The 5,346-nt window shown below is 42.1% G+C and overlaps 1 protein-coding gene across 1 annotated transcript in view; it reads left to right on the top strand.

The window, feature by feature from the left end:
* Positions 1-5,346, top strand: part of Eif3h (eukaryotic translation initiation factor 3 subunit H) — an 80,448-nt gene that overhangs the window by 2,540 nt on the left and 72,562 nt on the right. The gene's annotated exons all lie outside the window — the stretch shown is intronic.

The raw sequence follows: 5,346 nt of genomic DNA, 5'->3' as shown, positions 1-5,346 counted from the left end.
TTCCCTCCTTGTCATTCTTACCACATGTGGCTTAATAGAGCAATGGTTTTAATCGATAGTTTAATTTGAATCTGTATACCTCAGATGTGTTCTTGATTCATTTAGAATTCATGGGTTATTCTTTTTTTGTTATTTGTTTTGTTTTTTGTAACAGGGTCTCTCTGTATGTAGACCAGACTGGCCTTGAACTTTGAAAGCTCCACCTGCCTCTGCCTCTCCTACCATACCCAACCCAGCTATGGAGTACCTTTAGTTACATCTAGCTCCTCCCGGTGCTGACAGTCTTGGTGAGCAATGGAGACACTTTCCATTCTTACCACCATGACTATTCTTAGCCATGCATAGGCAGGGATGAACCCAGGTAGTAATTTCATACTGATTATGCTTGCTTCTGGCATATTACTATGGCTGCAACCAGTTAGGAATATAAGCTCTTGATTCATATTGGAGGACAGTTTTTAAGAATGCCTTGAGGCATTTATTTTTATAATCAGTGTAGTCAATTTTATAATCAATATAATCAATACATTCATGAAATTTAGATGTCTTGAGTAGATTATCTTCCTAGTTGGTTTTGTGCTGTTGGGTTTATCTGCTTCTTACCTCTTGGATTTCTAACTTCATTTTGTGAATGAAAGACCATTTAAAGAGTCTTAGTAGAATTATTTCTAACCTTTTAGAGTAAGTATATCCGAATGAAGATTAAGAATGCAGTCTGATAGACTGCTTAGATTTTCTTTTCCTCCACCAAGACAAGATGTTATTGCTTGAAGTATGTTATAGTAGACAAAAAAAGCTTGTGCAAGCAACTCCAGCTTCTGCGTGTTCATGACTGTGATAGCTGTGACACGTCCAGAAGACAGACACTTGCAGCACTCCTTCCCATCATTTGCCACTTTAATTCTTTCCTCCTTCCTCCACTGTGCTGTTCCCTGAGCCTCAGCGATAGTGGGATTGGTATGGCCGTCCCATTTAGAGCTGAACAATCTGTTTCGAAGTCTCACACTTTGACCAGTTATGCATTTCTTTAGTGACCAGTCTACTACCAAAAAGCTTCAGTTACCAAGCTTGAGAACAGCTCAAGTCTGTGGGTATACACATAGTTTTACTTTTTATTTTATTTTTTTTCCTTGGGACAGGGTCTTATTATATTAGCCTTTGGCTGCCCTGGGACTCGTTTTGTAGATCAGTGATCTGCTGCTTCTGTCTCCTAGTGTTGGGATTAAAGGTGTGTATCACCATTCCTGGGCGAGCATAAATTTTTGGAAGGCAAGTTGACCATGCCCATTCAGCAAAAGTGGCAAGAGCAGGCTCTATTTTAGGCTTTTGATCAGGATTCTACTATCAGTCATTAAGTTTGTGCCTGTGGAGCAGGCCTCTAATCCAGTTGGAAGACAGGTACCCCATAGAAGGTATGCTTCTGTCTTACCAGTAGACACATGTTGTCTGTCAGGTTGGCGTTGTAGCATGTAGAGTGTATTCCTGGACAAACCTGTCCACTTGGAACTGGGACTTGCTGATTAAGTTGGACTGACTGATGGGCCACAGTTACAGGAATCCAGCGCTCTTTTCTCCCTAAGATTAGAATGTTGGATATAAGCACCAAGCCTGGCCTTTTAGGTTGAGTACTGAAGCTTGAATTCAGGTCCTCCTCAGCTTGTGTGGCAAAGCACTTTAGCAAGAGAGCTATCCTCCCCAGCTTCTATTCTAAGAGTAGGATACACATGTGCCTTAACAGCGCTGTTACCTCCCTATAAACGTATAGTAAACTGAGAGTATTATAAATAGAATTGCCTTTCAGCTGAGAATGGTAGCATACATTGTAATTCCAGCATTTGGGGTGCAGGTAGAAGGATCAGGAGTTCAAAGTCATTTTTAATTACGTAGCAGTTTGAAATCAGATGGGCTACGTGTAATTCCACCTCACTAGCTAGCTTACTTGCACATGGGAGTTGGGGCACCTGCTGCTGGCTAGGACTAGGAAGTACCTTAACTGCATGCCATTAATCCATGTACCTTAACTGCATGCCATTAATCCATGCAAGGTCCAAAATTCAGAATTACAGATTTGATTTTTGACTGCTTTCACACTGTTGTAAGGTAAAAAAAAGGGTAAGAACATTGTATGCCCGCCTTTATGATTATAGTGTAGAGCAGATTGGCTCCTAGGCGGGAGACAGAACTAAGGTGAAAGCTTTTGGAAAATGGGGCTTGGTCATATAAGCTTGTAACTAACCCTGGAGTAAGTTAGGAAGCAGCACTGAAGCTAGGTAGAAGTGAAATAAATTTGCCATGGTCTCACAGAAGTGGCCCTTTCTAGGCAGTAGCTTGTTATTATGAGTACTGACCATTGGAACAAGGTGAACATATGGTTAGATTGAAGAGAAAAATCTCTGGATGGCTCAGGAACTTCTTTGGCAACTATGGTAGCTAATATTTCAATACTGCACACACCCCTTAAAAACGGCACTTCCTCAGCCTTCCCAGGAAGCAACAGATGACTCCAGGTTTCCTGTTTGATGCCACCCAGTGGACCTGCTTTGAGGTCTGTAAATGCAGGCGAGCCACTGGGTAATTAGTGATGGAAGAAAAAGCTAAAAGAACAGCATCCTATACTGTAGTTCACCAACTTCCACAGTGGTGATCATGGTGTTTTTACCAGCTAGAGGCAAGACTCACATCTCTGTGAAGCCAACATGCTATCTCAACATAGCATGTAGTAGGCAAAACAACTAAAGTGCTTAATTTAGTCCAGTATTGATGATAGGCAGTGAGGTACAGAAACTGAATTCTTTTCCCCAGACAACACTGAGGTCCAACTTACCAGGAGTCAGTATGGGCTAGCAGCCCTAAAGGATATCTCAGCCCTGAGGAAGGTTATATTGTATTTTTTTGATGCCACCAACAATTCCAGAAAACAATGATCCTGATTCTTCAGTTTGCTAAAGAACATGGTTACAGGGTCTTCTTTATTGAGTCTGTTTGTAATGACCCTGACATCGTTGCAGAAGACAAAGATGGCGGAACAGGAGAGTGGTCAGTATTGGAGATTAGCTGGTACCATGGGCCCAGGCTGGCAGTGCAAGCCTGAGACACACCTGAGTTCAGCTTCAAGAACCAGGCAGTCAGCCCACCTGTGCTACGTACAGGACCTGGGTGGGCAGACCAAGCCTTTGGGGACCCAGACACCCACAGGCCCCAGGTTGCCTCTGAGGTGAACAAGTAAGCAGTGCAGAGATGGAATGATGTATGCACAGCGAAGAGAAGTGGAAATGGAGTCTTGAAGGTAGCGAGGAACAGCCTGGTGTGAGTAGCCCTCAATGCCACTTAAGGCCAGGGCTACCACTGAGGGCCATGACTAGGTCAGTGGCTCTGTAGCAGTAGGGGTCTGTTATCAATAGCCAGGCAGATATCTCTGGTCTGGGCTGCTACCTGGGGCCATCTTAATATATGAAGGCTGTGCAGAGCTATGCTCTTTGCTTGGGCATCTTGGGAGAGCAAGTCCTGAAGGCATGAGAACAGAAGAGCTGACCCTGCATCTTGCTTGGGCAGCACAGTTGAGCTGGCTCTGGTTGCTGGAGTTGGGTGAGGCAGCCCGAAGGCATTAAGAGTGGGAGAGCTGCCCCTGCCCCTTGTCAGCTACAGCATTTTGTGAGCTAGCCAGGACAGTGCTGGTACTCACCTTGGTGGTGTGGGTGCAGGACAGCTGGCAGGCTGTCCAGGTCAGCTACCACCCAGGCCCAGATCCAGGGCCACCAACATCTACCCCATCTGTGAACTGCTGGAGTATGTGAAGGGGCTAGTCCTACAGATCCAAAGCTGCAGAATCTCCATGACACAGGGCATCCAAGAGGAGTTCCAGTGAGGATCCAGTATAGGTTAGGATAAATCAGAGGACTTGAATCAGACCAATGAATCATTATAATGAATATTTGCAAGTAAAGAGATGTGGACAAAAAGGTATACTGTGGGATTTACCGTGTGCACTACAGCTTCCACAGTGAGATTTGTTTTTTTCTTTTGGCAGGGAGCTTGCAAGGACGGAGGGCAGGTACAAAGGGAGTAGATTCAGTAGCTCTCAGGTAGAAATGATAGCTATCCTCATATAAATAAGGAAACTAAAACGCAGATCATGGGCCTTGATATATGCTAATGCGGGGAAATAAATTCTATTTAGAACAGTAGTTCTCAACCTGTGGGTTGTGACCCTTTTGGGGTTTAAACATCCATTTCACATGGTGGTGTAAGGCCATAGGAAAACACAGATATTTATATTATGATTCATAATAGTAGCAAAATTACAGTTATGAGTAGCAACAAAAATGGTTTTATGGTTGGGGGTCGCTACAACATGAGCAACTATATTAAAGGGTTGCAGCAGCAGGAAGGTTGAGAACCACTGATTTAGAAATTATGTACAAAATAATGTATTTCTTTTTTAGTTGTTAGAAAACAGTTTCCAAAACAGAATTTGGTCTCTTATTGTGAGATTTTTCTACTTCTTTTTCATGTATCTTAGAAAGTTCTTAGATGATTTTAGCAGTTATGTGATATCTGATTGTTTGCTTTTTCTTCAAAAGTAGCTCAAAGTTATTGTTTTGTATGCTTTCCAGTCCACGGTACTTGGATGTATCTCAGTTGGCAAGGTATGTGGTAGTATATTTAAGGACTTGCTTCTGTAAGCTGCTATTAGATGGTCTCTCTAAAGTGGCTGCATCCAGGGGCAATGAAAGTGCAGAGTACATAGGTCACTTACATGCCTATTTACTGATGCCAGGCTTTCTTTCTTTTCACTAAAACTAAGAGATCTGAAAGGGATATTTACATATGCCTGAGTAGTATTCTGTATTAGTATCAAGACCAAACATATAAAAGTTTATACTCAGAAAAATAGTGGTAATTCAGCTTAACATAGTCAAAATGTGAAGCTTTTGCCACTTGAGTTGAAATATCAGCTACATCGTTATTGTAAAATTTTATTTTCTTCCCAGGTAAAGTTTCTAAATATCACCAGTACTTACTGGATCCTGATGATTGTGTGAGGTTTTGTTTTGGGCTTCTTGTGCCTTCTTTCATCCCTATCTGCAACAACTAGCTTCATTATGTAAGTGACAAACACTCCCTGTGACACACTCCATAAAATACAGTTTTTAAGAAGAAAAACTCCGAACACTTTTTGTAAGGGATGTTTGGAAAAAAATCACAAAGAAGAAAATTAATTTTGATTGGGGCTTATTAATTAAAAGTTGGGGACTAGTGTTCTAGCATTTTTCCTAATTTTTTTAAATTTTCTTTCTTTCCTTTTCTCTCCCTCTCTCTCCCTCTCTCTCCCTCTCTCTCCCTCTC

Source organism: Mastomys coucha, unplaced genomic scaffold (genome assembly GCF_008632895.1).
Source record: "Mastomys coucha isolate ucsf_1 unplaced genomic scaffold, UCSF_Mcou_1 pScaffold7, whole genome shotgun sequence".
Lineage (NCBI taxonomy): Eukaryota > Metazoa > Chordata > Mammalia > Rodentia > Muridae > Mastomys > Mastomys coucha.
The sequence above is the reverse complement of the archived record's forward strand: the minus strand, read 5'-3'. Positions and strand labels throughout refer to the sequence as shown.